This window comes from Pelobates fuscus, chromosome 6, assembly GCF_036172605.1.
Source record: "Pelobates fuscus isolate aPelFus1 chromosome 6, aPelFus1.pri, whole genome shotgun sequence".
NCBI classification, from domain to species: domain Eukaryota; kingdom Metazoa; phylum Chordata; class Amphibia; order Anura; family Pelobatidae; genus Pelobates; species Pelobates fuscus.
In genome coordinates, this window is record NC_086322.1 from 7,149,269 (window position 1) to 7,170,774 (window position 21,506).

The 21,506-nt window shown below is 35.4% G+C and overlaps 17 non-coding genes across 17 annotated transcripts; all 17 read left to right on the top strand.

Moving 5' to 3' along the window:
- Window positions 1-784: 784 nt before the first annotated feature.
- Window positions 785-856, top strand: TRNAP-AGG (transfer RNA proline (anticodon AGG)). The gene has a single exon. It is a non-coding gene; the product is annotated as a tRNA-Pro (tRNA).
- A 2,129-nt stretch (window positions 857-2,985) lies between these two features.
- TRNAP-AGG (transfer RNA proline (anticodon AGG)) lies at window positions 2,986-3,057 on the top strand. The gene has a single exon. It is a non-coding gene; the product is annotated as a tRNA-Pro (tRNA).
- Window positions 3,058-4,086: 1,029 nt separating this feature from the next.
- TRNAP-AGG (transfer RNA proline (anticodon AGG)) lies at window positions 4,087-4,158 on the top strand. The gene has a single exon. It is a non-coding gene; the product is annotated as a tRNA-Pro (tRNA).
- A 1,029-nt stretch (window positions 4,159-5,187) lies between these two features.
- TRNAP-AGG (transfer RNA proline (anticodon AGG)) lies at window positions 5,188-5,259 on the top strand. The gene has a single exon. It is a non-coding gene; the product is annotated as a tRNA-Pro (tRNA).
- A 2,130-nt stretch (window positions 5,260-7,389) lies between these two features.
- TRNAP-AGG (transfer RNA proline (anticodon AGG)) lies at window positions 7,390-7,461 on the top strand. Its single transcript has one exon. It is a non-coding gene; the product is annotated as a tRNA-Pro (tRNA).
- Window positions 7,462-8,489: 1,028 nt separating this feature from the next.
- TRNAP-AGG (transfer RNA proline (anticodon AGG)) lies at window positions 8,490-8,561 on the top strand. The gene has a single exon. It is a non-coding gene; the product is annotated as a tRNA-Pro (tRNA).
- A 1,157-nt stretch (window positions 8,562-9,718) lies between these two features.
- On the top strand, window positions 9,719-9,790 carry TRNAP-AGG (transfer RNA proline (anticodon AGG)). The gene has a single exon. It is a non-coding gene; the product is annotated as a tRNA-Pro (tRNA).
- A 1,029-nt stretch (window positions 9,791-10,819) lies between these two features.
- Window positions 10,820-10,891, top strand: TRNAP-AGG (transfer RNA proline (anticodon AGG)). Its single transcript has one exon. It is a non-coding gene; the product is annotated as a tRNA-Pro (tRNA).
- A 1,030-nt stretch (window positions 10,892-11,921) lies between these two features.
- On the top strand, window positions 11,922-11,993 carry TRNAP-AGG (transfer RNA proline (anticodon AGG)). The gene has a single exon. It is a non-coding gene; the product is annotated as a tRNA-Pro (tRNA).
- A 1,028-nt stretch (window positions 11,994-13,021) lies between these two features.
- Window positions 13,022-13,093, top strand: TRNAP-AGG (transfer RNA proline (anticodon AGG)). Its single transcript has one exon. It is a non-coding gene; the product is annotated as a tRNA-Pro (tRNA).
- Window positions 13,094-14,121: 1,028 nt separating this feature from the next.
- Window positions 14,122-14,193, top strand: TRNAP-AGG (transfer RNA proline (anticodon AGG)). Its single transcript has one exon. It is a non-coding gene; the product is annotated as a tRNA-Pro (tRNA).
- Window positions 14,194-15,222: 1,029 nt separating this feature from the next.
- On the top strand, window positions 15,223-15,294 carry TRNAP-AGG (transfer RNA proline (anticodon AGG)). The gene has a single exon. It is a non-coding gene; the product is annotated as a tRNA-Pro (tRNA).
- A 1,029-nt stretch (window positions 15,295-16,323) lies between these two features.
- TRNAP-AGG (transfer RNA proline (anticodon AGG)) lies at window positions 16,324-16,395 on the top strand. The gene has a single exon. It is a non-coding gene; the product is annotated as a tRNA-Pro (tRNA).
- Window positions 16,396-17,425: 1,030 nt separating this feature from the next.
- TRNAP-AGG (transfer RNA proline (anticodon AGG)) lies at window positions 17,426-17,497 on the top strand. The gene has a single exon. It is a non-coding gene; the product is annotated as a tRNA-Pro (tRNA).
- A 1,028-nt stretch (window positions 17,498-18,525) lies between these two features.
- Window positions 18,526-18,597, top strand: TRNAP-AGG (transfer RNA proline (anticodon AGG)). The gene has a single exon. It is a non-coding gene; the product is annotated as a tRNA-Pro (tRNA).
- A 1,028-nt stretch (window positions 18,598-19,625) lies between these two features.
- TRNAP-AGG (transfer RNA proline (anticodon AGG)) lies at window positions 19,626-19,697 on the top strand. Its single transcript has one exon. It is a non-coding gene; the product is annotated as a tRNA-Pro (tRNA).
- A 1,157-nt stretch (window positions 19,698-20,854) lies between these two features.
- TRNAP-AGG (transfer RNA proline (anticodon AGG)) lies at window positions 20,855-20,926 on the top strand. Its single transcript has one exon. It is a non-coding gene; the product is annotated as a tRNA-Pro (tRNA).
- The last annotated feature ends 580 nt before the right edge of the window (window positions 20,927-21,506 follow it).

The following is a 21,506-nucleotide window of genomic DNA, read 5'->3' on the forward strand; positions in this document are numbered from 1 at the left end:
TTATCAACCATTTAAAATCAATGGTTTATCGTAAGTCATTAATGCAAGTCCTAACTGCACAGATGACGCTTTTAAGACTGCAAAGTCTTTCTTAAGACTGCAAAATCTTTGTTAACAACAAACAAAGGGGAAAAAATACATGTTTTGACATACAGAATTCTATTTTTATTCATACTTAGACTTGTGCAAATATGTGATGGAGAGGGTAGGTTTGAATCAAATTCCTTCCAGTACACGCCTGAATGTATCGATGAATAAAACTGTAAAGGTAAATTCAAGGCAGTCGTTACGTTCGACTGTGGATTCAAGTTATGGAACCAGGCCAACCTCCCCAAACATTATTTTGCACAAGACTATTTATAATTAATTTCTCCTCTGCACATCTTTACTTTATTTTCAACATGGTGATAGCATGCAGAATATGAAAAAGAAAGTTAAATCCTTCATGTGCTTTTCCAACATATATTAGAACCACAAATTTCTCCTAAACCAACAAAGCCCTCATAAACAATTAAGAAATGAATGGACATTTTAAGTCTTCCCCAGCAATTTGACCAGAAGCAGACTCAACTTTGACAACAGTCAATATGATTTATCACCATCGTACATAAACCTCAACTGTTAATTCACCCATACAATGAAAATGATATTGGAAAAACAGATCCTATTGAGGAATTTTAAAATCCTCACTTCAAAACGAAAACTTTGTTTCTATTTTGAGAACACAAACGCTGTCTGGCGCGTTAGTCTGGCAATTTTTTTCCTAAAACCCAACTAATGTAATGGCTCGTTGGTCTAGGGGTATGATTCTCGCTTAGGGTGCGAGAGGTCCCGGGTTCAAATCCCGGACGAGCCCAAGCATTTGGTGTTTTTTCTTTTGAAACACGTAGCTTCGAACTGTGTTTAATATAGTCAGCAAAAATCACTTATAGCAAAACCCTTCAAGTGCTCCAAAGAGAAGATGTTGGCATGCCACCATCAATATATATATTTCCTGGTGCTTCTGATATCACCTTTCAAAGCTAACATCTTATATTAATACTCGTTTAGCTTTTACTTAGAAATGTATGAGAGAAATCATAAAAAATGTGTCGTGTTCATTATCAACCATTTAAAATCAATGGTTTATCGTAAGTCATTAATGCAAGTCCTAACTTCTCAGATGACGCTTTTAAGACTGCAAAGTCTTTCTTAAGACTGCAAAATCTTTGTTAACAACAAACAAAGGGGAAAAAATACATGTTTTGACATACGGAATTCTATTTTTATTCATACTTAGACTTGTGCAAATATGTGATGGAGAGGGTAGGTTTGAATCAAATTCCTTCCAGTACACGCCTGAATGTATCGATGAATAAAACTGTAAAGGTAAATTCAAGGCAGTCGTTACGTTCGACTGTGGATTCAAGTTATGGAACCAGGCCAACCTCCCCAAACATTATTTTGCACAAGACTATTTATAATTAATTTCTCCTCTGCACATCTTTACTTTATTTTCAACATGGTGATAGCATGCAGAATATGAGAAAGAAAGTTAAATCCTTCATGTGCTTTTCCAACATATATTAGAACCACAAATTTCTCCTAAACCAACAAAGCCCTCATAAACAATTAAGAAATGAATGGACATTTTAAGTCTTCCCCAGCAATTTGACCAGAAGCAGACTCAACTTTGACAACAGTCAATATGATTTATCACCATCGTACATAAACCTCAACTGTTAATTCACCCATACAATTAAAATGATATTGGAAAAACAGATCCTATTGAGGAATTTTAAAATCCTCACTTCAAAACGAAAACTTTGTTTCTATTTTGAGAACACAAACGCTGTCTGGTGCGTTAGTCTGGCAATTTTTTTCCTAAAACCCAACTAATGTAATGGCTCGTTGGTCTAGGGGTATGATTCTCGCATAGGGTGCGAGAGGTCCCGGGTTCAAATCCCAGACGAGCCCAAGCATTTGGTGTTTTTTCTTTTGAAACACGTAGCTTCCAACTGTGTTTAATATAGTCAGCAAAAATCACTTATAGCAAAACCCTTCAAGTGCTCCAAAGAGAAGATGTTGGCATGCCACCATCAATATATATATTTCCTGGTGCTTCTGATATCACCTTTCAAAGCTAACATCTTATATTAATACTCGTTTAGCTTTTACTTAGAAATGTATGAGAGAAATCATAAAAAATGTGTCGTTTTCATTATCAACCATTTAAAATCAATGGTTTATCGTAAGTCATTAATGCAAGTCCTAACTGCTCAGATGACGCTTTTAAGACTGCAAAGTCTTTCTTAAGACTGCAAAATCTTTGTTAACAACAAACAAAGGGGAAAAAAATATATGTTTTGACATACGGAATTCTAATTTTATTCATACTTAGACTTGTGCAAATATGTGATGGAGAGGGTAGGTTTGAATCAAATTCCTTCCAGTACACGCCTGAATGTATCGATGAATAAAACTGTAAAGGTAAATTCAAGGCAGTCGTTACGTTCGACTGTGGATTCAAGTTATGGAACCAGGCCAACCTTCCCAAACATTATTTTGCACAAGACTATTTATAATTAATTTCTCCTCTGCACATCTTTACTTTATTTTCAACATGGTGATAGCATGCAGAATATGAGAAAGAAAGTTAAATCCTTCATGTGCTTTTCCAACATATATTAGAACCACAAATTTCTCCTAAACCAACAAAGCCCTCATAAACAATTAAGAAATGAATGGACATTTTAAGTCTTCCCCAGCAATTTGACCAGAAGCAGACTCAACTTTGACAACAGTCAATATGATTTATCACCATCGTACATAAACCTCAACTGTTAATTCACCCATACAATGAAAATGATATTGGAAAAACAGATCCTATTGAGGAATTTTAAAATCCTCACTTCAAAACGAAAACTTTGTTTCTATTTTGAGAACACAAACGCTGTCTGGCGCGTTAGTCTGGCAATTTTTTTCCTAAAACCCAACTAATGTAATGGCTCGTTGGTCTAGGGGTATGATTCTCGCTTAGGGTGCGAGAGGTCCCGGGTTCAAATCCCGGACGAGCCCAAGCATTTGGTGTTTTTTTCTTTTGAAACACGTAGCTTCGAACTGTGTTTAATATAGTCAGCAAAAATCACTTATAGCAAAACCCTTCAAGTGCTCCAAAGAGAAGATGTTGGCATGCCACCATCAATATATATATTTCCTGGTGCTTCTGATATCACCTTTCAAAGCTAACATCTTATATTAATACTCGTTTAGCTTTTACTTAGAAATGTATGAGAGAAATCATAAAAAATGTGTCGTTTTCATTATCAACCACTTAAAATCAATGGTTTATCGTAAGTCATTAATGCAAGTCCTAACTGCTCAGATGACGCTTTTAAGACTGCAAAGTCTTTCTTAAGACTGCAAAATCTTTGTTAACAACAAACAAAGGGGAAAAAATACATGTTTTGACATACGGAATTCTATTTTTATTCATACTTAGACTTGTGCAAATATGTGATGGAGAGGGTAGGTTTGAATCAAATTCCTTCCAGTACACGCCTGAATGTATCGATGAATAAAACTGTAAAGGTAAATTCAAGGCAGTCGTTACGTTCGACTGTGGATTCAAGTTATGGAACCAGGCCAACCTCCCCAAACATTATTTTGCACAAGACTATTTATAATTAATTTCTCCTCTGCACATCTTTACTTTATTTTCAACATGGTGATAGCATGCAGAATATGAGAAAGAAAGTTAAATCCTTCATGTGCTTTTCCAACATATATTAGAACCACAAATTTCTCCTAAACCAACAAAGCCCTCATAAACAATTAAGAAATGAATGGACATTTTAAGTCTTCCCCAGCAATTTGACCAGAAGCAGACTCAACTTTGACAACAGTCAATATGATTTATCACCATCGTACATAAACCTCAACTGTTAATTCACCCATACAATGAAAATGATATTGGAAAAACAGATCCTATTGAGGAATTTTAAAATCCTCACTTCAAAACGAAAACTTTGTTTCTATTTTGAGAACACAAACGCTGTCTGGCGCGTTAGTCTGGCAATTTTTTTCCTAAAACCCAACTAATGTAATGGCTCGTTGGTCTAGGGGTATGATTCTCGCTTAGGGTGCGAGAGGTCCCGGGTTCAAATCCCGGACGAGCCCAAGCATTTGGTGTTTTTTCTTTTGAAACACGTAGCTTCGAACTGTGTTTAATATAGTCAGCAAAAATCACTTATAGCAAAACCCTTCAAGTGCTCCAAAGAGAAGATGTTGGCATGCCACCATCAATATATATATTTCCTGGTGCTTCTGATATCACCTTTCAAAGCTAACATCTTATATTAATACTCGTTTAGCTTTTACTTAGAAATGTATGAGAGAAATCATAAAAAATGTGTCGTTTTCATTATCAACCATTTAAAATCAATGGTTTATCGTAAGTCATTAATGCAAGTCCTAACTGCTCAGATGACGCTTTTAAAACTGCAAAGTCTTTCTTAAGACTGCAAAATCTTTGTTAACAACAAACAAAGGGGAAAAAAATATATGTTTTGACATACGGAATTCTAATTTTATTCATACTTAGACTTGTGCAAATATGTGATGGAGAGGGTAGGTTTGAATCAAATTCCTTCCAGTACACGCCTGAATGTATCGATGAATAAAACTGTAAAGGTAAATTCAAGGCAGTCGTTACGTTCGACTGTGGATTCAAGTTATGGAACCAGGCCAACCTCCCCAAACATTATTTTGCACAAGACTATTTATAATTAATTTCTCCTCTGCACATCTTTACTTTATTTTCAACATGGTGATAGCATGCAGAATATGAGAAAGAAAGTTAAATCCTTCATGTGCTTTTCCAACATATATTAGAACCACAAATTTCTCCTAAACCAACAAAGCCCTCATAAACAATTAAGAAATGAATGGACATTTTAAGTCTTCCCCAGCAATTTGACCAGAAGCAGACTCAACTTTGACAACAGTCAATATGATTTATCACCATCGTACATAAACCTCAACTGTTAATTCACCCATACAATGAAAATGATATTGGAAAAACAGATCCTATTGAGGAATTTTAAAATCCTCACTTCAAAACGAAAACTTTGTTTCTATTTTGAGAACACAAACGCTGTCTGGCGCGTTAGTCTGGCAATTTTTTTCCTAAAACCCAACTAATGTAATGGCTCGTTGGTCTAGGGGTATGATTCTCGCTTAGGGTGCGAGAGGTCCCGGGTTCAAATCCCGGACGAGCCCAAGCATTTGGTGTTTTTTTCTTTTGAAACACGTAGCTTCGAACTGTGTTTAATATAGTCAGCAAAAATCACTTATAGCAAAACCCTTCAAGTGCTCCAAAGAGAAGATGTTGGCATGCCACCATCAATATATATATTTCCTGGTGCTTCTGATATCACCTTTCAAAGCTAACATCTTATATTAATACTCGTTTAGCTTTTACTTAGAAATGTATGAGAGAAATCATAAAAAAACGTGTCGTTTTCATTATCAACCATTTAAAATCAATGGTTTATCGTAAGTCATTAATGCAAGTCCTAACTGCTCAGATGACACTTTTAAGACTGCAAAGTCTTTCTTAAGACTGCAAAATCTTTGTTAACAACAAACAAAGGGGAAAAAATACATGTTTTGACATACGGAATTCTATTTTTATTCATACTTAGACTTGTGCAAATATGTGATGGAGAGGGTAGGTTTGAATCAAATTCCTTCCAGTACACGCCTGAATGTATCGATGAATAAAACTGTAAAGGTAAATTCAAGGCAGTCGTTACGTTCGACTGTGGATTCAAGTTATGGAACCAGGCCAACCTCCCCAAACATTATTTTGCACAAGACTATTTATTATTAATTTCTCCTCTGCACATCTTTACTTTATTTTCAACATGGTGATAGCAAGCAGAATATGAGAAAGAAAGTTAAATCCTTCATGTGCTTTTCCAACATATATTAGAACCACAAATTTCTCCTAAACCAACAAAGCCCTCATAAACAATTAAGAAATGAATGGACATTTTAAGTCTTCCCCAGCAATTTGACCAGAAGCACACTCAACTTTGACAACAGTCAATATGATTTATCACCATCGTACATAAACCTCAACTGTTAATTCACCCATACAATGAAAATGATATTGGAAAAACAGATCCTATTGAGGAATTTTAAAATCCTCACTTCAAAACGAAAACTTTGTTTCTATTTTGAGAACACAAACGCTGTCTGGCGCGTTAGTCTGGCAATTTTTTTCCTAAAACCCAACTAATGTAATGGCTCGTTGGTCTAGGGGTATGATTCTCGCTTAGGGTGCGAGAGGTCCCGGGTTCAAATCCCAGACGAGCCCAAGCATTTGGTGTTTTTTCTTTTGAAACTCGTAGCTTCGAACTGTGTTTAATATAGTCAGCAAAAATCACTTATAGCAAAACCCTTCAAGTGCTCCAAAGAGAAGATGTTGGCATGCCACCATCAATATATATATTTCCTGGTGCTTCTGATATCACCTTTCAAAGCTAACATCTTATATTAATACTCGTTTAGCTTTTACTTAGAAATGTATGAGAGAAATCATAAAAAATGTGTCGTTTTCATTATCAACCATTTAAAATCAATGGATTATCGTAAGTCATTAATGCAAGTCCTAACTGCTCAGATGACGCTTTTAAGACTGCAAAGTCTTTCTTAAGACTGCAAAATCTTTGTTAACAACAAACAAAGGGGAAAAAATACATGATTTGACATACGGAATTCTATTTTTATTCATACTTAGACTTGTGCAAATATGTGATGGAGAGGGTAGGTTTGAATCAAATTCCTTCCAGTACACGCCTGAATGTATCGATGAATAAAACTGTAAAGGTAAATTCAAGGCAGTCGTTACGTTCGACTGTGGATTCAAGTTATGGAACCAGGCCAACCTCCCCAAACATTATTTTGCACAAGACTATTTATTATTAATTTCTCCTCTGCACATCTTTACTTTATTTTCAACATGGTGATAGCATGCAGAATATGAGAAAGAAAGTTAAATCCTTCATGTGCTTTTCCAACATATATTAGAACCACAAATTTCTCCTAAACCAACAAAGCCCTCATAAACAATTAAGAAATGAATGGACATTTTAAGTCTTCCCCAGCAATTTGACCAGAAGCACACTCAACTTTGACAACAGTCAATATGATTTATCACCATCGTACATAAACCTCAACTGTTAATTCACCCATACAATGAAAATGATATTGGAAAAACAGATCCTATTGAGGAATTTTAAAATCCTCACTTCAAAACGAAAACTTTGTTTATATTTTGAGAACACAAACGCTGTCTGGCGCGTTAGTCTGGCAATTTTTTTCCTAAAACCCAACTAATGTAATGGCTCGTTGGTCTAGGGGTATGATTCTCGCTTAGGGTGCGAGAGGTCCCGGGTTCAAATCCCGGACGAGCCCAAGCATTTGGTGTTTTTTCTTTTGAAACACGTAGCTTCGAACTGTGTTTAATATAGTCAGCAAAAATCACTTATAGCAAAACCCTTCAAGTGCTCCAAAGAGAAGATGTTGGCATGCCACCATCAATATATATATTTCCTGGTGCTTCTGATATCACCTTTCAAAGCTAACATCTTATATTAATACTCGTTTAGCTTTTACTTAGAAATGTATGAGAGAAATCATAAAAAATGTGTCGTTTTCATTATCAACCATTTAAAATCAATGGTTTATCGTAAGTCATTAATGCAAGTCCTAACTGCTCAGATGCCGCTTTTAAGACTGCAAAGTCTTTCTTAAGACTGCAAAATCTTTGTTAACAACAAACAAAGGGGAAAAAATACATGTTTTGACATACGGAATTCTATTTTTATTCATACTTAGACTTGTGCAAATATGTGATGGAGAGGGTAGGTTTGAATCAAATTCCTTCCAGTACACGCCTGAATGTATCGATGAATAAAACTGTAAAGGTAAATTCAAGGCAGTCGTTACGTTCGACTGTGGATTCAAGTTATGGAACCAGGCCAACCTCCCCAAACATTATTTTGCAGAAGACTATTTATAATTAATTTCTCCTCTGCACATCTTTACTTTATTTTCAACATGGTGATAGCATGCAGAATATGAGAAAGAAAGTTAAATCCTTCATGTGCTTTTCCAACATATATTAGAACCACAAATTTCTCCTAAACCAACAAAGCCCTCATAAACAATTAAGAAATGAATGGACATTTTAAGTCTTCCCCAGCAATTTGACCAGAAGCACACTCAACTTTGACAACTGTCAATATGATTTATCACCATCGTACATAAACCTCAACTGTTAATTCACCCATACAATGAAAATGATATTGGAAAAACAGATCCTATTGAGGAATTTTAAAATCCTCACTTCAAAACGAAAACTTTGTTTCTATTTTGAGAACACAAACGCTGTCTGGCGCGTTAGTCTGGCAATTTTTTTCCTAAAACCCAACTAATGTAATGGCTTGTTGGTCTAGGGGTATGATTCTCGCTTAGGGTGCGAGAGGTCCCGGGTTCAAATCCCGGACGAGCCCAAGCATTTGGTGTTTTTTTCTTTTGAAACACGTAGCTTCGAACTGTGTTTAATATAGTCAGCAAAAATCACTTATAGCAAAACCCTTCAAGTGCTCCAAAGAGAAGATGTTGGCATGCCACCATCAATATATATATTTCCTGGTGCTTCTGATATCACCTTTCAAAGCTAACATCTTATATTAATACTCGTTTAGCTTTTACTTAGAAATGTATGAGAGAAATCATAAAAAATGTGTCGTTTTCATTATCAACCATTTAAAATCAATGGTTTATCGTAAGTCATTAATGCAAGTCCTAACATCTTATATTAATACTCGTTTAGCTTTTACTTAGAAATGTATGAGAGAAATCATAAAAAATGTGTCGTTTTCATTATCAACCATTTAAAATCAATGTTTTATCGTAAGTCATTAATGCAAGTCCTAACTGCTCAGATGACGCTTTTAAGACTGCAAAGTCTTTCTTAAGACTGCAAAATCTTTGTTAACAACAAACAAAGGGGAAAAAATACATGTTTTGACATACGGAATTCTATTTTTATTCATACTTAGACTTGTGCAAATATGTGATGGAGAGGGTAGGTTTGAATCAAATTCCTTCCAGTACACGCCTGAATGTATCGATGAATAAAACTGTAAAGGTAAATTCAAGGCAGTCGTTACGTTCGACTGTGGATTCAAGTTATGGAACCAGGCCAACCTCCCCAAACATTATTTTGCACAAGACTATTTATAATTAATTTCTCCTCTGCACATCTTTACTTTATTTTCAACATGGTGATAGCATGCAGAATATGAGAAAGAAAGTTAAATCCTTCATGTGCTTTTCCAACATATATTAGAACCACAAATTTCTCCTAAACCAACAAAGCCCTCATAAACAATTAAGAAATTAATGGACATTTTAAGTCTTCCCCAGCAATTTGACCAGAAGCAGACTCAACTTTGACAACAGTCAATATGATTTATCACCATCGTACATAAACCTCAACTGTTAATTCACCCATACAATGAAAATGATATTGGAAAAACAGATCCTATTGAGGAATTTTAAAATCCTCACTTCAAAACGAAAACTTTGTTTCTATTTTGAGAACACAAACGCTGTCTGGCGCGTTAGTCTGGCAATTTTTTTCCTAAAACCCAACTAATGTAATGGCTCGTTGGTCTAGGGGTATGATTCTCGCTTAGGGTGCGAGAGGTCCCGGGTTCAAATCCCGGACGAGCCCAAGCATTTGGTGTTTTTTCTTTTGAAACACGTAGCTTCGAACTGTGTTTAATATAGTCAGCAAAAATCACTTATAGCAAAACCCTTCAAGTGCTCCAAAGAGAAGATGTTGGCATGCCACCATCAATATATATATTTCCTGGTGCTTCTGATATCACCTTTCAAAGCTAACATCTTATATTAATACTCGTTTAGCTTTTACTTAGAAATGTATGAGAGAAATCATAAAAAATGTGTCGTTTTCATTATCAACCATTTAAAATCAATGGTTTATCGTAAGTCATTAATGCAAGTCCTAACTGCTCAGATGACGCTTTTAAGACTGCAAAGTCTTTCTTAAGACTGCAAAATCTTTGTTAACAACAAACAAAGGGGAAAAAAATATATGTTTTGACATACGGAATTCTAATTTTATTCATACTTAGACTTGTGCAAATATGTGATGGAGAGGGTAGGTTTGAATCAAATTCCTTCCAGTACACGCCTGAATGTATCGATGAATAAAACTGTAAAGGTAAATTCAAGGCAGTCGTTACGTTCGACTGTGGATTCAAGTTATGGAACCAGGCCAACCTCCCCAAACATTATTTTGCACAAGACTATTTATAATTAATTTCTCCTCTGCACATCTTTACTTTATTTTCAACATGGTGATAGCATGCAGAATATGAGAAAGAAAGTTAAATCCTTCATGTGCTTTTCCAACATATATTAGAACCACAAATTTCTCCTAAACCAACAAAGCCCTCATAAACAATTAAGAAATTAATGGACATTTTAAGTCTTCCCCAGCAATTTGACCAGAAGCAGACTCAACTTTGACAACAGTCAATATGATTTATCACCATCGTACATAAACCTCAACTGTTAATTCACCCATACAATGAAAATGATATTGGAAAAACAGATCCTATTGAGGAATTTTAAAATCCTCACTTCAAAACGAAAACTTTGTTTCTATTTTGAGAACACAAACGCTGTCTGGCGCGTTAGTCTGGCAATTTTTTTCCTAAAACCCAACTAATGTAATGGCTTGTTGGTCTAGGGGTATGATTCTCGCTTAGGGTGCGAGAGGTCCCGGGTTCAAATCCCGGACGAGCCCAAGCATTTGGTGTTTTTTTCTTTTGAAACACGTAGCTTCGAACTGTGTTTAATATAGTCAGCAAAAATCACTTATAGCAAAACCCTTCAAGTGCTCCAAAGAGAAGATGTTGGCATGCCACCATCAATATATATATTTCCTGGTGCTTCTGATATCACCTTTCAAAGCTAACATCTTATATTAATACTCGTTTAGCTTTTACTTAGAAATGTATGAGAGAAATCATAAAAAATGTGTCGTTTTCATTATCAACCATTTAAAATCAATGGTTTATCGTAAGTCATTAATGCAAGTCCTAACTGCTCAGATGACGCTTTTAAGACTGCAAAGTCTTTCTTAAGACTGCAAAATCTTTGTTAACAACAAACAAAGGGGAAAAAAATATATGTTTTGACATACGGAATTCTAATTTTATTCATACTTAGACTTGTGCAAATATGTGATGGAGAGGGTAGGTTTGAATCAAATTCCTTCCAGTACACGCCTGAATGTATCGATGAATAAAACTGTAAAGGTAAATTCAAGGCAGTCGTTACGTTCGACTGTGGATTCAAGTTATGGAACCAGGCCAACCTCCCCAAACATTATTTTGCACAAGACTATTTATAATTAATTTCTCCTCTGCACATCTTTACTTTATTTTCAACATGGTGATAGCATGCAGAATATGAGAAAGAAAGTTAAATCCTTCATGTGCTTTTCCAACATATATTAGAACCACAAATTTCTCCTAAACCAACAAAGCCCTCATAAACAATTAAGAAATTAATGGACATTTTAAGTCTTCCCCAGCAATTTGACCAGAAGCAGACTCAACTTTGACAACAGTCAATATGATTTATCACCATCGTACATAAACCTCAACTGTTAATTCACCCATACAATGAAAATGATATTGGAAAAACAGATCCTATTGAGGAATTTTAAAATCCTCACTTCAAAACGAAAACTTTGTTTCTATTTTGAGAACACAAACGCTGTCTGGCGCGTTAGTCTGGCAATTTTTTTCCTAAAACCCAACTAATGTAATGGCTCGTTGGTCTAGGGGTATGATTCTCGCTTAGGGTGCGAGAGGTCCCGGGTTCAAATCCCGGACGAGCCCAAGCATTTGGTGTTTTTTTCTTTTGAAACACGTAGCTTCGAACTGTGTTTAATATAGTCAGCAAAAATCACTTATAGCAAAACCCTTCAAGTGCTCCAAAGAGAAGATGTTGGCATGCCACCATCAATATATATATTTCCTGGTGCTTCTGATATCACCTTTCAAAGCTAACATCTTATATTAATACTCGTTTAGCTTTTACTTAGAAATGTATGAGAGAAATCATAAAAAACGTGTCGTTTTCATTATCAACCATTTAAAATCAATGGTTTATCGTAAGTCATTAATGCAAGTCCTAACTGCTCAGATGACGCTTTTAAGACTGCAAAGTCTTTCTTAAGACTGCAAAATCTTTGTTAACAACAAACAAAGGGGAAAAAATACATGTTTTGACATACGGAATTCTATTTTTATTCATACTTAGACTTGTGCAAATATGTGATGGAGAGGGTAGGTTTGAATCAAATTCCTTCCAGTACATGCCTGAATGTATCGATGAATAAAACTGTAAAGGTAAATTCAAGGCAGTCGTTACGTTCGACTGTGGATTCAAGTTATGGAACCAGGCCAACCTCCCCAAACATTATTTTGCACAAGACTATTTATAATTAATTTCTCCTCTGCACATCTTTACTTTATTTTCAACATGGTGATAGCATGCAGAATATGAGAAAGAAAGTTAAATCCTTCATGTGCTTTTCCAACATATATTAGAACCACAAATTTCTCCTAAACCAACAAAGCCCTCATAAACAATTAAGAAATGAATGGACATTTTAAGTTTCCCCAGCAATTTGACCAGAAGCAGACTCAACTTTGACAACAGTCAATATGATTTATCACCATTGTACATAAACCTCAACTGTTAATTCACCCATACAATGAAAATGATATTGGAAAAACAGATCCTATTGAGGAATTTTAAAATCCTCACTTCAAAACGAAAACTTTGTTTCTATTTTGAGAACACAAACGCTGTCTGGCGCGTTAGTCTGGCAATTTTTTTCCTAAAACCCAACTAATGTAATGGCTCGTTGGTCTAGGGGTATGATTCTCGCTTAGGGTGCGAGAGGTCCCGGGTTCAAATCCCGGACGAGCCCAAGCATTTGGTGTTTTTTCTTTTGAAACACGTAGCTTCGAACTGTGTTTAATATAGTCAGCAAAAATCACTTATAGCAAAACCCTTCAAGTGCTCCAAAGAGAAGATGTTGGCATGCCACCATCAATATATATATTTCCTGGTGCTTCTGATATCACCTTTCAAAGCTAACATCTTATATTAATACTCGTTTAGCTTTTACTTAGAAATGTATGAGAGAAATCATAAAAAATGTGTCGTTTTCATTATCAACCATTTAAAATCAATGGTTTATCGTAAGTCATTAATGCAAGTCCTAACTGCTCAGATGACGCTTTTAAGACTGCAAAGTCTTTCTTAAGACTGCAAAATCTTTGTTAACAACAAACAAAGGGGAAAAAATACATGTTTTGACATACGGAATTCTATTTTTATTCATACTTAGACTTGTGCAAATATGTGATGGAGAGGGTAGGTTTGAATCAAATTCCTTCCAGTACACGCCTGAATGTATCGATGAATTAAACTGTAAAGGTAAATTCAAGGCAGTCGTTACGTTCGACTGTGGATTCAAGTTATGGAACCAGGCCAACCTTCCCAAACATTATTTTGCACAAGACTATTTATAATTAATTTCTCCTCTGCACATCTTTACTTTATTTTCAACATGGTGATAGCATGCAGAATATGAGAAAGAAAGTTAAATCCTTCATGTGCTTTTCCAACATATATTAGAACCACAAATTTCTCCTAAACCAACAAAGCCCTCATAAACAATTAAGAAATGAATGGACATTTTAAGTCTTCCCCAGCAATTTGACCAGAAGCAGACTCAACTTTGACAACAGTCAATATGATTTATCACCATCGTACATAAACCTCAACTGTTAATTCACCCATACAATGAAAATGATATTGGAAAAACAGATCCTATTGAGGAATTTTAAAATCCTCACTTCAAAACGAAAACTTTGTTTCTATTTTGAGAACACAAACGCTGTCTGGCGCGTTAGTCTGGCAATTTTTTTCCTAAAACCCAACTAATGTAATGGCTCGTTGGTCTAGGGGTATGATTCTCGCTTAGGGTGCGAGAGGTCCCGGGTTCAAATCCCGGACGAGCCCAAGCATTTGGTGTTTTTTTCTTTTGAAACACGTAGCTTCGAACTGTGTTTAATATAGTCAGCAAAAATCACTTATAGCAAAACCCTTCAAGTGCTCCAAAGAGAAGATGTTGGCATGCCACCATCAATATATATATTTCCTGGTGCTTCTGATATCACCTTTCAAAGCTAACATCTTATATTAATACTCGTTTAGCTTTTACTTAGAAATGTATGAGAGAAATCATAAAAAATGTGTCGTTTTCATTATCAACCACTTAAAATCAATGGTTTATCGTAAGTCATTAATGCAAGTCCTAACTGCTCAGATGACGCTTTTAAGACTGCAAAGTCTTTCTTAAGACTGCAAAATCTTTGTTAACAACAAACAAAGGGGAAAAAATACATGTTTTGACATACGGAATTCTATTTTTATTCATACTTAGACTTGTGCAAATATGTGATGGAGAGGGTAGGTTTGAATCAAATTCCTTCCAGTACACGCCTGAATGTATCGATGAATAAAACTGTAAAGGTAAATTCAAGGCAGTCGTTACGTTCGACTGTGGATTCAAGTTATGGAACCAGGCCAACCTCCCCAAACATTATTTTGCACAAGACTATTTATAATTAATTTCTCCTCTGCACATCTTTACTTTATTTTCAACATGGTGATAGCATGCAGAATATGAGAAAGAAAGTTAAATCCTTCATGTGCTTTTCCAACATATATTAGAACCACAAATTTCTCCTAAACCAACAAAGCCCTCATAAACAATTAAGAAATGAATGGACATTTTAAGTCTTCCCCAGCAATTTGACCAGAAGCAGACTCAACTTTGACAACAGTCAATATGATTTATCACCATCGTACATAAACCTCAACTGTTAATTCACCCATACAATGAAAATGATATTGGAAAAACAGATCCTATTGAGGAATTTTAAAATCCTCACTTCAAAACGAAAACTTTGTTTCTATTTTGAGAACACAAACGCTGTCTGGCGCGTTAGTCTGGCAATTTTTTTCCTAAAACCCAACTAATGTAATGGCTCGTTGGTCTAGGGGTATGATTCTCGCTTAGGGTGCGAGAGGTCCCGGGTTCAAATCCCGGACGAGCCCAAGCATTTGGTGTTTTTTCTTTTGAAACACGTAGCTTCGAACTGTGTTTAATATAGTCAGCAAAAATCACTTATAGCAAAACCCTTCAAGTGCTCCAAAGAGAAGATGTTGGCATGCCACCATCAATATATATATTTCCTGGTGCTTCTGATATCACCTTTCAAAGCTAACATCTTATATTAATACTCGTTTAGCTTTTACTTAGAAATGTATGAGAGAAATCATAAAAAATGTGTCGTTTTCATTATCAACCATTTAAAATCAATGGTTTATCGTAAGTCATTAATGCAAGTCCTAACTGCTCAGATGACGCTTTTAAAACTGCAAAGTCTTTCTTAAGACTGCAAAATCTTTGTTAACAACAAACAAAGGGGAAAAAAATATATGTTTTGACATACGGAATTCTAATTTTATTCATACTTAGACTTGTGCAAATATGTGATGGAGAGGGTAGGTTTGAATCAAATTCCTTCCAGTACACGCCTGAATGTATCGATGAATAAAACTGTAAAGGTAAATTCAAGGCAGTCGTTACGTTCGACTGTGGATTCAAGTTATGGAACCAGGCCAACCTCCCCAAACATTATTTTGCACAAGACTATTTATAATTAATTTCTCCTCTGCACATCTTTACTTTATTTTCAACATGGTGATAGCATGCAGAATATGAGAAAGAAAGTTAAATCCTTCATGTGCTTTTCCAACATATATTAGAACCACAAATTTCTCCTAAACCAACAAAGCCCTCATAAACAATTAAGAAATGAATGGACATTTTAAGTCTTCCCCAGCAATTTGACCAGAAGCAGACTCAACTTTGACAACAGTCAATATGATTTATCACCATCGTACATAAACCTCAACTGTTAATTCACCCATACAATGAAAATGATATTGGAAAAACAGATCCTATTGAGGAATTTTAAAATCCTCACTTCAAAACGAAAACTTTGTTTCTATTTTGAGAACACAAACGCTGTCTGGCGCGTTAGTCTGGCAATTTTTTTCCTAAAACCCAACTAATGTAATGGCTCGTTGGTCTAGGGGTATGATTCTCGCTTAGGGTGCGAGAGGTCCCGGGTTCAAATCCCGGACGAGCCCAAGCATTTGGTGTTTTTTTCTTTTGAAACACGTAGCTTCGAACTGTGTTTAATATAGTCAGCAAAAATCACTTATAGCAAAACCCTTCAAGTGCTCCAAAGAGAAGATGTTGGCATGCCACCATCAATATATATATTTCCTGGTGCTTCTGATATCACCTTTCAAAGCTAACATCTTATATTAATACTCGTTTAGCTTTTACTTAGAAATGTATGAGAGAAATCATAAAAAAACGTGTCGTTTTCATTATCAACCATTTAAAATCAATGGTTTATCGTAAGTCATTAATGCAAGTCCTAACTGCTCAGATGACACTTTTAAGACTGCAAAGTCTTTCTTAAGACTGCAAAATCTTTGTTAACAACAAACAAAGGGGAAAAAATACATGTTTTGACATACGGAATTCTATTTTTATTCATACTTAGACTTGTGCAAATATGTGATGGAGAGGGTAGGTTTGAATCAAATTCCTTCCAGTACACGCCTGAATGTATCGATGAATAAAACTGTAAAGGTAAATTCAAGGCAGTCGTTACGTTCGACTGTGGATTCAAGTTATGGAACCAGGCCAACCTCCCCAAACATTATTTTGCACAAGACTATTTATTATTAATTTCTCCTCTGCACATCTTTACTTTATTTTCAACATGGTGATAGCAAGCAGAATATGAGAAAGAAAGTTAAATCCTTCATGTGCTTTTCCAACATATATTAGAACCACAAATTTCTCCTAAACCAACAAAGCCCTCATAAACAATTAAGAAATGAATGGACATTTTAAGTCTTCCCCAGCAATTTGACCAGAAGCACACTCAACTTTGACAACAGTCAATATGATTTATCACCATCGTACATAAACCTCAACTGTTAATTCACCCATACAATGAAAATGATATTGGAAAAACAGATCCTATTGAGGAATTTTAAAATCCTCACTTCAAAACGAAAACTTTGTTTCTATTTTGAGAACACAAACGCTGTCTGGCGCGTTAGTCTGGCAATTTTTTTCCTAAAACCCAACTAATGTAATGGCTCGTTGGTCTAGGGGTATGATTCTCGCTTAGGGTGCGAGAGGTCCCGGGTTCAAATCCCGGACGAGCCCAAGCATTTGGTGTTTTTTCTTTTGAAACTCGTAGCTTCGAACTGTGTTTAATATAGTCAGCAAAAATCACTTATAGCAAAACCCTTCAAGTGCTCCAAAGAGAAGATGTTGGCATGCCACCATCAATATATATATTTCCTGGTGCTTCTGATATCACCTTTCAAAGCTAACATCTTATATTAATACTCGTTTAGCTTTTACTTAGAAATGTATGAGAGAAATCATAAAAAATGTGTCGTTTTCATTATCAACCATTTAAAATCAATGGATTATCGTAAGTCATTAATGCAAGTCCTAACTGCTCAGATGACGCTTTTAAGACTGCAAAGTCTTTCTTAAGACTGCAAAATCTTTGTTAACAACAAACAAAGGGGAAAAAATACATGATTTGACATACGGAATTCTATTTTTATTCATACTTAGACTTGTGCAAATATGTGATGGAGAGGGTAGGTTTGAATCAAATTCCTTCCAGTACACGCCTGAATGTATCGATGAATAAAACTGTAAAGGTAAATTCAAGGCAGTCGTTACGTTCGACTGTGGATTCAAGTTATGGAACCAGGCCAACCTCCCCAAACATTATTTTGCACAAGACTATTTATTATTAATTTCTCCTCTGCACATCTTTACTTTATTTTCAACATGGTGATAGCATGCAGAATATGAGAAAGAAAGTTAAATCCTTCATGTGCTTTTCCAACATATATTAGAACCACAAATTTCTCCTAAACCAACAAAGCCCTCATAAACAATTAAGAAATGAATGGACATTTTAAGTCTTCCCCAGCAATTTGACCAGAAGCACACTCAACTTTGACAACAGTCAATATGATTTATCACCATCGTACATAAACCTCAACTGTTAATTCACCCATACAATGAAAATGATATTGGAAAAACAGATCCTATTGAGGAATTTTAAAATCCTCACTTCAAAACGAAAACTTTGTTTATATTTTGAGAACACAAACGCTGTCTGGCGCGTTAGTCTGGCAATTTTTTTCCTAAAACCCAACTAATGTAATGGCTCGTTGGTCTAGGGGTATGATTCTCGCTTAGGGTGCGAGAGGTCCCGGGTTCAAATCCCGGACGAGCCCAAGCATTTGGTGTTTTTTCTTTTGAAACACGTAGCTTCGAACTGTGTTTAATATAGTCAGCAAAAATCACTTATAGCAAAACCCTTCAAGTGCTCCAAAGAGAAGATGTTGGCATGCCACCATCAATATATATATTTCCTGGTGCTTCTGATATCACCTTTCAAAGCTAACATCTTATATTAATACTCGTTTAGCTTTTACTTAGAAATGTATGAGAGAAATCATAAAAAATGTGTCGTTTTCATTATCAACCATTTAAAATCAATGGTTTATCGTAAGTCATTAATGCAAGTCCTAACTGCTCAGATGCCGCTTTTAAGACTGCAAAGTCTTTCTTAAGACTGCAAAATCTTTGTTAACAACAAACAAAGGGGAAAAAATACATGTTTTGACATACGGAATTCTATTTTTATTCATACTTAGACTTGTGCAAATATGTGATGGAGAGGGTAGGTTTGAATCAAATTCCTTCCAGTACACGCCTGAATGTATCGATGAATAAAACTGTAAAGGTAAATTCAAGGCAGTCGTTACGTTCGACTGTGGATTCAAGTTATGGAACCAGGCCAACCTCCCCAAACATTATTTTGCAGAAGACTATTTATAATTAATTTCTCCTCTGCACATCTTTACTTTATTTTCAACATGGTGATAGCATGCAGAATATGAGAAAGAAAGTTAAATCCTTCATGTGCTTTTCCAACATATATTAGAACCACAAATTTCTCCTAAACCAACAAAGCCCTCATAAACAATTAAGAAATGAATGGACATTTTAAGTCTTCCCCAGCAATTTGACCAGAAGCACACTCAACTTTGACAACTGTCAATATGATTTATCACCATCGTACATAAACCTCAACTGTTAATTCACCCATACAATGAAAATGATATTGGAAAAACAGATCCTATTGAGGAATTTTAAAATCCTCACTTCAAAACGAAAACTTTGTTTCTATTTTGAGAACACAAACGCTGTCTGGCGCGTTAGTCTGGCAATTTTTTTCCTAAAACCCAACTAATGTAATGGCTTGTTGGTCTAGGGGTATGATTCTCGCTTAGGGTGCGAGAGGTCCCGGGTTCAAATCCCGGACGAGCCCAAGCATTTGGTGTTTTTTTCTTTTGAAACACGTAGCTTCGAACTGTGTTTAATATAGTCAGCAAAAATCACTTATAGCAAAACCCTTCAAGTGCTCCAAAGAGAAGATGTTGGCATGCCACCATCAATATATATATTTCCTGGTGCTTCTGATATCACCTTTCAAAGCTAACATCTTATATTAATACTCGTTTAGCTTTTACTTAGAAATGTATGAGAGAAATCATAAAAAATGTGTCGTTTTCATTATCAACCATTTAAAATCAATGGTTTATCGTAAGTCATTAATGCAAGTCCTAACATCTTATATTAATACTCGTTTAGCTTTTACTTAGAAATGTATGAGAGAAATCATAAAAAATGTGTCGTTTTCATTATCAACCATTTAAAATCAATGGTTTATCGTAAGTCATTAATGCAAGTCCTAACTGCTCAGATGACGCTTTTAAGACTGCAAAGTCTTTCTTAAGACTGCAAAATCTTTGTTAACAACAAACAAAGGGGAAAAAATACATGTTTTGACATACGGAATTCTATTTTTATTCATACTTAGACTTGTGCAAATATGTGATGGAGAGGGTAGGTTTGAATCAAATTCCTTCCAGTACACGCCTGAATGTATCGATGAATAAAACTGTAAAGGTAAATTCAAGGCAGTCGTTACGTTCGACTGTGGATTCAAGTTATGGAACCAGGCCAACCTCCCCAAACATTATTTTGCACAAGACTATTTATAATTAATTTCTCCTCTGCACATCTTTACTTTATTTTCAACATGGTGATAGCATGCAGAATATGAGAAAGAAAGTTAAATCCTTCATGTGCTTTTCCAACATATATTAGAACCACAAATTTCTCCTAAACCAACAAAGCCCTCATAAACAATTAAGAAATTAATGGACATTTTAAGTCTTCCCCAGCAATTTGACCAGAAGCAGACTCAACTTTGACAACAGTCAATATGATTTATCACCATCGTACATAAACCTCAACTGTTAATTCACCCATACAATGAAAATGATATTGGAAAAACAGATCCTATTGAGGAATTTTAAAATCCTCACTTCAAAACGAAAACTTTGTTTCTATTTTGAGAACACAAACGCTGTCTGGCGCGTTAGTCTGGCAATTTTTTTCCTAAAACCCAACTAATGTAATGGCTCGTTGGTCTAGGGGTATGATTCTCGCTTAGGGTGCGAGAGGTCCCGGGTTCAAATCCCGGACGAGCCCAAGCATTTGGTGTTTTTTCTTTTGAAACACGTAGCTTCGAACTGTGTTTAATATAGTCAGCAAAAATCACTTATAGCAAAACCCTTCAAGTGCTCCAAAGAGAAGATGTTGGCATGCCACCATCAATATATATATTTCCTGGTGCTTCTGATATCACCTTTCAAAGCTAACATCTTATATTAATACTCGTTTAGCTTTTACTTAGAAATGTATGAGAGAAATCATAAAAAATGTGTCGTTTTCATTATCAACCATTTAAAATCAATGGTTTATCGTAAGTCATTAATGCAAGTCCTAACTGCTCAGATGACGCTTTTAAGACTGCAAAGTCTTTCTTAAGACTGCAAAATCTTTGTTAACAACAAACAAAGGGGAAAAAAATATATGTTTTGACATACGGAATTCTAATTTTATTCATACTTAGACTTGTGCAAATATGTGATGGAGAGGGTAGGTTTGAATCAAATTCCTTCCAGTACACGCCTGAATGTATCGATGAATAAAACTGTAAAGGTAAATTCAAGGCAGTCGTTACGTTCGACTGTGGATTCAAGTTATGGAACCAGGCCAACCTCCCCAA